The following is a 10,179-nucleotide window of genomic DNA, read 5'->3' as shown; positions in this document are numbered from 1 at the left end:
TTGAATAAGCCTGCAACACCCTCCTCTGCTCTGTCACTGGTCTCTTGCCCTTTGAGTGTTCCCTGGGTTATCAGCCCACGCTCTTCTTGGAGCAAGAGGAAGAAGTTGGCATACCTTCGGCCCAGATGTTTGTCAGTCACTGTCACCCTACCTAGAAGAGAGCCCGATCGGCTCTTCTCAAGACCACCCCCAGGTATCGACGACAAGCCGACCGCGACCGGACCCCTGCTCCCCGGTATCATCTCGGACATACGGTATGGCAGTCCACTCGAAATCTTCCCCCCCCGGGTGGAGTCCCGCAAACCTTCACCCCGTTATATAGGCCCTTTCTCCATCTTCAAAATTATTAGCCCCTCTGCTGTTCGTCTTCTGTTGCCCTGTACCCTCCGTATACATCCCACTTTTCATGTGTCTAGGATTAAACCTGTCTCACAGTCCTTTGTCTCCTGTTTCCTGAGCCTGCCTGCCGTTCTGTAACTTTTACACTCCGTTCTGGATTACTGACCTCTGCCTGCCCTTGACCTGTCGTTTGCCTGCCACCCTGTTTTTGTAATAAACTTTTGTTACTTCGAAACTGTCTGCAACTGGGTCTTCTCCGGAGCCATGATAAACACAAAAAAACTGCAAGAGGCCTATGAATACAGCAATATGAGATCTGTATGTAAAATATTTACATTTGCCATTATGGTCCTTTAGCAGATGCACTTATCCAGAGCGACTTACTATTAGTCCATTCATCTTAAGGTCGCTAGGTGAGACAACCACATGTCACAGTCAAATGTACAGGATACGAATATTCCATTCCAGCTAAACAATGGATGTATAGAGTTTTGCAACAAAATCCATTTTAAAATCCATTTTAACACACACCAAAAATGTATGAAAAAAATAACAGTAATATTTTACACACAAATGAAGGTCCCATAAGCAATAATTTCTGATGATTGTGAAACATTTCTGAAATGTTTTTTAAATGGTTGTATATAGTGTTTTGGAACAAAACTCTTCAAGTATATTTTCACTTACATAGTCCAAAACATTTGTTTGAATGAAGTATCCAACTACTTAAAAATATATATATATATATATAATGAAAGGAATTCAATTAAATCTGCACTATTTTCAAATGAACTGTATCCTAACAAGAAATCTGCCAATCTCAAATATTTCAGATAAAACAAACATTATGGTTAATAATAACGAGTTGATGACCTGGAGAGAGGCTCAGCTCTACTGCAGGAAGCACCACAAAGATCTGCCTAGTGTGAAGAACCAGAGAGAGAACAATGTGTTACAGAACCTAGTGCTTGGCAGTGGTCTGATGTGGATCGGCCTGTTCAGAGACTCCTGGAAGTGGTCAGACCAGAGTGACTCCTCGTTCAGATACTGGGGTCCCAACCAGCCCATTAATCGCGTAGGGAATCAGAACTGTACTGCAGTATGGGAAGGAGTATGGACAGAACATCCTTGTATGTATAGGATTCCCTTTGTTTGTTATGGAGGTGAGTCTTCATTTATTTTACTTAAGTGATCTCTTAAGTATCTTTACATCATGGCCTACTATAGCATGGGCAACATTTGTAAAATGCATTGTGACAAATGCCACGTTTGCTGTTAAGGTTACCTCTCACTGTAACAATAAACATGACACGTATGTGTATTTCTATGCTCCTCCCCCCAGTGAAGAAGACACAGCAGATGGTGAGAGTGAGGCTGACCACAAAGGACCAGAACATGGACCTGACTGATCCTGACATGCGGGAGGCCATCTTGCAGCAAGTGAGTCTCCCACTCTTGGTGAAAGAAGCTCTTTCACCATTATAGTTATATTATGAGCGTAGCACAGCATAGTTATACTGTATTCCGTTTCTTTGTGTTCCAGATAAGGAAAGAGCTGAGGGAAAAGGGGATGTCTGATGACGTCAAACTGAGATGGAAGGAGCATCCCGATGGAAACATATTCCGCAAGGAAGAAAATATGAATCCCCAAAAGAAGAAAATATGAATCCCCAAAAGAAGAAAATATGAATCCCCAAAAGAAGAAAATATGAATCCCAAAAAGAAGAAAATATGGATCCCCAAAAGAAGAAAATATGAATCCCCAAAAGAAGAAAATATGAATCCCCAAAAGAAGAAAATATGAATCCCCAAAAGAAGAAAATATGGATCCCCAAAAGAAGAAAATATGGATCCCCAAAAGAAGAAAATATGAATCCCCAAAAGAAGAAAATATGAATCCCCAAAAGAAGAAAATATGAATCCCCAAAAGAAGAAAATATGAATCCCAAAAAGAAGAAAATATGGATCCCCAAAAGAAGAAAATATGAATCCCCAAAAGAAGAAAATATGGATCCCCAAAAGAAGAAAATATGAATCCCCAAAAGAAGAAAATATGGATCCCCAAAAGAAGAAAATATGAATCCCCAAAAGAAGAAAATATGAATCCCCAAAAGAAGAAAATATGGATCCCCAAAAGAAGAAAATATGGATCCCCAAAAGAAGAAAATATGAATCCCCAAAAGAAGAAAATATGAATCCCCAAAAGAAGAAAATATGGATCCCCAAAAGAAGAAAACGAAGGAGAGAATTCCAGTTATGACAAAGGGAGAACTCTAAACTTGGAGAATTATATTTCTTATTTTCTGGGAAATTCTAGATATTATTTTACCTGATTTGGATTTTTTTTGGTCTCCAACTATATGGAATTTGCATGTTTATATAAGGAATAATAGATACTATTCTAAAATATATAACCCGTATTTGGTGAAACTGCCTCATCCTTTTGTGATATTACAACAACAAATACGTTACATCAAACAACGAACACTGTTTTACCCCCTCAGACATCATTGCGGGCACGATAGAACTCTGTTTCATCACAACAGCACAAAAAACAATAGCAAGGCGCCGGGGTGAATTATGGCGTGGTTTCACCAAATGTTGATTCTAGCTTTAAGTAATACACTGCTAAAAAAGAAATAAAGTTTAGAACATGTATTAGTAGCGTGTGTAACATTATATGCTGTTGTACTCATTAAGAATTAACCGTTTTGTATCAATTGATGATGATATGAGAATACGTTAAAATACATATACCTTATCGCTACAATACATATACTGAATTGTAGCGACCTTAACCAACACCTACTGTAGCAACCTCGTCAAGAGATTCAGATCTCTTGGCGTAACAGCTAAGGTGTTTGTTTGAACTTAGCCAGAGCCTGTTTTGAGTCCTGGTCGGGGCTACCCCCCCCCCCCCTGGAATTTGCTTCAGCATGTAAATTATGTAAGTGAAATATGTATCAATGATATAAATCATGTTTTAAAATGTTTATAATCATGTTTGTAAAGTAGTTATAAAATAAACATTGTAACTCTGGGAAGACAAATCCTTTCCACTTCTCCAGTGTGATGATGTCATGGACCCTGATGGTGTGACTGTGAAGGATTGGGCCTCTAACCTGCTCTGTGCTCAGTCTGCTTTTTTGGTTGCAGGTAGAACCCTTCTGGTTCCAGGCCGATCCCTTTTGGGTTCCCCTTCTACAGAGGGTTCTACCTGGAACCCAAAAGGGTTCTACCTTGAACGAAAAATGATTATTCTATGGGGACGGCAGACAAACCATTTTGGAACATCCTTTTCTAAGATTGTAGGGGAAACACAGGTTTTTCAGTCTTCATTCAACACCACACGTTGGAAGCCTAATGCCTATACTATAGGGTTGAGTTCAGAGGGATAACTTAATCTTATGGCAAGTACAGATGACTAGAGTTCAACCCCAGGTGGTCACCTTGGCAGCTGTATTTATCAGTGGCCACTGGTATTTGCTAGGCAAATTGAGAGAGTGCACCCTGCCATGGTGAGCGAGGATGATGGATGACTTGGAGTCACGGCAGCGGCGGCCATTTTGTTTCACCTGTGGAAATGGCAAGAAACTGTAAAAGGTCATTTGGAGGGTTACTTTGCATCTCAGCCCTCTAAAGACCTTTGCAGAGAGGAGAGGCAACCACTGACCGAGACAACACCAGACAGACACAGCAAACGGGAGATCTCAGTCCACAGACCAGACAACCAGAGAGAGAGAGCAGACCATCTCAACAGGTCAATATCTTTGAATTTGATTTAGATTTTATGAATCTAAACTGAATTATCCAAACTGCGTAATCAATCAAACTGGGGGAAAAAATATTTGTTTGTTGCTTGAAATTGTTATTTAACTTAAACTTAAATATGCTTGTTTTTTTACTGAGTGATTTCTATAACTAAATATGGACCAAAGAAAATATTTGAAACGTCTTTATATATTCATAAAAGATTTGACCTCTAATTGAATTCAATGAATTGGAGTGATAGTTTTCCCAATTTTTACCCCAAACATGTAATTCCTTTTTAACCCGAAGAGGAATTATGAGTCTTTAGTGCTTGAAGTGGGCTAAAATAGGTGCCGGTACTGTCAATATTTAGGTGTCGAAACAATATTTTTAAGCCAATATTATATAATCGTGCCGGTACTTAAGGAGATGAAAATGTGGGTATTACAAATGTAGTAGTATACCAGTGTTGCTTCCGTCCCTCTCCTTGCCCCAAGGAGTTAATATTAAAATCCTCATACTACTGACTGGGATCAATATGATCACAGACATATTTGTTATCAGAGCTGAAAGGTTGTTAATTCAATTCTTCATGACTTTGTCAATCAACTTGTTCTTAATACATCAAAATTATTGTTTAGTGGGCCTCCTGAGTGGCGCAGTAGTCTAAGGCACAGCATCACACTGTGCAACTAGGGATCCTGGTTCGAGTCCAGGCTCTGTCGTTACCGGCTGTGACCGGGAGACTCTTGGGACGGCGCACATTTGGCCCAGCGTTGTCCGGGTTAGGAGAGGGTTTGGCTGGTAGGGATGTCCTTGTGCGCTCTAGTGACTCCTGTGGCAGGCTGGGTGCTTCAGCATGCTGACACGGTTGTCAGGTGTATGGTGTTTCCTCTGACACATTGGTGTCAAGAAGCAGTGCAGCTTGGTAGGGTTGGGTTGTGTCTCGACCCTTGCCTCTCCTGAGTCTGTAGAGTTGGGAGTTGCAGCGAGACTGTAGCTACCAATTGTATACCATGAAAAGTTTTTAAACATAAGGGGTTATGAGACAGATTTAAGGTGTGTATCATCCTAAGGTGTTCTAGAACATGACATGGTGTGTTGTAACACAACTTAATCAAGAGTTGTGCAGCACCTTGAAAGACACAAGGAGCACTAACACAGAAAAGGTTGAGAACTTGGTTTCGAGTTACGCCCAGTGCAGAATTAGATGCCCTTAGATTAGATTCTCTTTTGGTGCAGTTTCCTCGATCTAAAGCTCCTAAACACTTTGATGGCTTTTAGAATCAGGTCTAGTGCAGAATCCCTTCTTCTGGAGTTTACAAATACGGTAAATGGGATTCCTTCCTCCTGTGTATTCCAGGCTCTTGTAATGGTGTGCTGATAAACTCCTCACTGGTAAACATACATTATTATGCTCAAACAAAGGATATGATAAAAGATAGTTTTGTGAAAATACAAATTAATAAGTTTGTCCAGGTTAATAATTAATGAGTACAAAATTACTTTTTCAAGACATGATTCTGAAGCTTCCAGTGCTTTCATATTTCCTTTGCAAACGATCAACTGACAACAAAACATTTAACAGGTCTTTCACAATAATGTAAGACAGTTCAAATATTTGTCATATTCTCCAACATTCCTTTCACATTTCCACAAACTTCAAAGTGTTTCCTTTCAAATGGTACCAAGAAAATGCATATCCTTGCTTCAGGGCCTGAGTTACAGGCAGTTAGATTTGGGTATGTCATTTTAGGTGAAAATTTTAAAAAAGGGGCGGATCCTTATAAGAGGTTTAAATCATGGCATTATATTTCAAGGTCATGGATAAAAAATACAGGCAATGACTGCTAATGTTAGCAGAGTCTCATTATGCTAATATCTCTGACCTGATTCAGGTTCAGATGATGGTACATGGAAGGTTGTTCAGATGGGTTGTGTCACAGTACAGTTGAGTTAGAGGATATGATTGACTGTTGACAGTACAGTTGGCATTAGTCTGTGATCCTTGTCTTGATTGGCATTGGTTAGGATTGGCCAGCCTGTGGGTAACGCAAGATGTATGTTTTTCTGCAGGAAGACAGAGAAATAGCAAAAAATAACACGCAATAATGACAGTACATGAATGCATATTGAAGTTATTAATTGCTACAATGTTCATAAATTGCAATATGAATATGCAATTATTAAATATATCAATATGCAAAATGGTGTTGCTATAGCAATAACAACAATATGAATGTCAAAATAATTATCAAAAGTGGGATGCAATAACAAGTGGCGTGGTAGGCCAAAGCTAGAGCAGGCTAAAATGGCCATGGCTATTTAGGGTAGATTACAAACTGGCTGGTTCTAGCCCTGAATGCTGATTGGTTGAAAGCCGTGGTATATCAGACTATTTACCACACAAATATGACAACACATTTATTTTTTCTGTTCTAATTACGTTGGTAACCAGTTTATAATAGCAATAAGACAACTCGGAGGGTTTGTGGTATGTGGCCAATATACCTTTGCGTCAGTTAGCCGTGGTATATCGGCCATATACCACACCCCCTCATACCTTATTTCTTAAATATAACGTTTGGGGCAAGTATCAAACAATATATAAAGCTCAAAAAGCTATTAGGTCAACAAACCAGCAGTATCAACTAAAAAGCAAGCCTTCATTTGCATAAGAAACAAGTGCATGACAGGTGCAAACAAAAACATTAACAACTACATGTAGCGTCAAGAATACGAATCATGAATCAAAATGGCTGTTTGACTTGGACTACAGACAGTATAAGCATAGAGCGACCAATAGCAGCCGAAAGGCTACACAAAACAAATGTTCTTGTTCAGTGAATTCCATTTCTCTTTCCTTCTTCACGGTCATAACATTTTGTACTCATGTTGTCATTGAAGCATACTTTCTTGGATTGTTTTGGAGAGTTTCACCTGGACATTTGGTGGGCTCTTTCCTGGCTGAGTTCATGAAGGACCTGAATACAGAGGAGGCACCCGCAAACTTGCCTGTTGTTATACTTGACCATAGATTTTGCTAGATGGCACATCAGACATCAGACATCATGTTACCCCTGTTGTAACTTATGTTGCCCTGAACATTTTGATTGTGACATCATTTATAATCTCACAATCTCGCATTGTTTACGGACATATTCAATCAATCCCTATCCCAGTCTGTTGTCACCACATGCTTCAAGATGGCCACCATTGTTCCTGTTCCCAAGAAAGCTAAGGTAACTGAACTAAATGACTATCGCACCATTGCACTCACCTCTGTCATCATGAAGTGCTTTGAGAGACTAGTCAAGGATCATATCACCTCCACCCTACCTGATACCCAAGACCCACTCCAATTTGCTTACTGCCCCAATAGGTCCACACTGCCCTGTTACATCTGTACAAGAGGAATACCTATGTAAGAATGCTGTTCATTGACTACAGCTCAGCATTTAACCCTCCAAACTCATCATTAAGCTCGAGACCCTGGGTCTCAACCACGCCCTGTGCAACTGCTTCCTGGACTTTCTGACGGGCCGCCACCAGGTGGTGAAGGTAGGAAACAACATCTCCACCCCACTGATCCTCAACACTGGGGCCCCACAAGGGTGCATTCTCAGCCCTCTCCTGTACTTCCTGTTTACCCATGACTGCGTGGCATGCACGCTTCCAACTCAATCATCAAGTTTGCAGACAACACTACAGTGGTAGGCCTGATTACCAACAACGACGAGACGGCCTACAGGGAGGAGGTGAGGGCCCTCGGAGTGTGGTGTCAGGAAAATAACCTCTCACTCAACGTCAACAAAATAAATGAGATGATCGTGGACTTCAGGAAACAGCAAAGGGAGCGTGTTAGATATCCCTTCCCCTAACCCTAACCCTTTTAGCTAACCCTTCCCTTCCCTAACCTTAACCTTAACCCTAAATGCTAACCTTAACCCCCAATGTTAGCAACAACAACTTGGAATTGGTAACATATATGTTTTGCAAATTCTTAACATCTCATGCGACATGTATGATGGGCATCAACAAATTAATACATACCAAACAAAACATTAAATATCATATTAAATGGTGTGATTTATGTACAGAATAATACGAACTGCTCTGAGACCAGGTTGTTTTTAAATACACAGACACCAAAAATTGTTTTCACAAGACTTGTTTTAAATCTTTTTAAAAAAATCACAAACACCAGATCTCAGCTTATGTTCAGCACTTTTCATGGTTTCACTACACAATGATGGTATTTTCAGTCTTTCTATTTTAAATGGAAACTTCATATTCATCATCCCCAGCACCACCCCAACATCAACATATGTTTTGTAGCAAAAAACATAGAGGAAGATAAGTGTAATCATTAACCAATTAGTAGACAATCAGTAGGCAATACCTACTCATAATTTGTTAAAATCACACGATAAACAGAGATGATGTCATTGGAAACACTTATGTTCCTCTTCCTTTAAAAAAAAATTCAAACATAGAAACACCAATTTTCACATATGCTGATGTTGGGGTGGTGCTGGAGATGATGAATATGAAGTTGAAATATTACTACATTTCCTTTAAATAGTGTAGTTATTCTTGGACAAATCTTAAAAAGTATTTATTTGAATCAAGGTTTCTTTGGAGATATAATATGAAGCTATACATACTGTATCCTCAGAGGGTATCGGTGATTTTGACCAGATGGACAAATCACCTGCAGAAATGAAGCACCTTATGAACACCTATGGTTATAACTGGTTATAACTAGGTATGAAGAGTGTGAAGAGGCGACTCCGGGATGCTGGCCTTCTAGGCAGAGTTGAAAAGAAAAAGCCATATCTCAGACTGGCCAATAAAAGGAAAAGATTAAGATGGGCAAAAGAACACAGACACAGGACAGACAAACTCTGTCTAGAAGGCATCCCGGAGTCGCCTCTTCACTGTTGATGTTGAAACTGGCGTTTTGCGGGAACTATTTAATGAAGTTGCCAGTTGAGGACTTGTGCGGCGTCTGTTTTTCAAACTAGACAGTCTAATGTACTTGTCCTCTTGCTCAGTTGTGCACCGGGACCTCCCACTCCTCTTACTATTCTGGTTAGATCCAGTTTGCGTTGTTCTGTGAAGGGAGTAGTACACAGCGTTGTATGAGATCTACAGTGTCTTGGCATTTTTTTTTGCATGGAATAGCCTTCCTTTCTCAGAACAAGAATAGACTGACGAGTTTCAGACAAAAGTTATTGTTTCTGGCCATTTTGAGCCTGTAATCGAACCCACAAATGCTGATGCTCCAGATACTCAACTAGTCTAAAGAAGGCCAGTTTTATTGCTTCTTTAATCAGGAAAACAGTTTTTAGCTGTGCTAACATAATTGCAAAAGGGTTTTATAATGATCAATTAGCCTTTTTAAATGATAAACTTGGATTAGCTAACACAACCTGCCATTGGAACACAGGAGTTATAGTTGCTGATAATGGGCATCTGTACAACTATGTAGACATTCCATTAAAAATCTGCCATTTCTGGCTACAATAGTAATTTACAACATTAACAATGTCTACACTGTATTTCTGATCAATTTGATATTATTTTTAAATGGACACATTTTTGTTATTTCTTTCAAAAACAAGGACAACTCTGTGACCCCAAACTTTTGAATTGTAGTGTAGATAGAAAACTATTCCTTTAATCTCAACATTGAAATATTTTTTCCAAAATCATTTTGGAGCAAATTCCATGTGTAAGTGATACATTTTCAAAACCCTTAGCAAAGAACTCAATTGATAACACGCATATTCCAGTGTGAAAGCTGATAGATATGAATATCTATTGAATGTGAGAGGGATTTGGTTCAGTCGACAATAGAAAATGTATTTACTGTTTTGAAACATGAAGGATTTTGATGATTTGTTTAGATTTTTGTGCTAAGAGTTGTTACAATTGTGCACATACTTGCACCAAAGATATTGACTGAAAAAACTGTATATGGCATATAAGTTGTAAGTTCCTGTTAGCAACCACTAATGTAAGACATATATGCAATATCTATCATGAATATATCTATACTATAAAATTACTTATTTTCATTAGATT

The sequence above is a fragment of the Oncorhynchus mykiss genome, chromosome 9 (assembly GCF_013265735.2).
Source record: "Oncorhynchus mykiss isolate Arlee chromosome 9, USDA_OmykA_1.1, whole genome shotgun sequence".
Lineage (NCBI taxonomy): Eukaryota > Metazoa > Chordata > Actinopteri > Salmoniformes > Salmonidae > Oncorhynchus > Oncorhynchus mykiss.
This window is presented reverse-complemented; position numbering follows the sequence as displayed.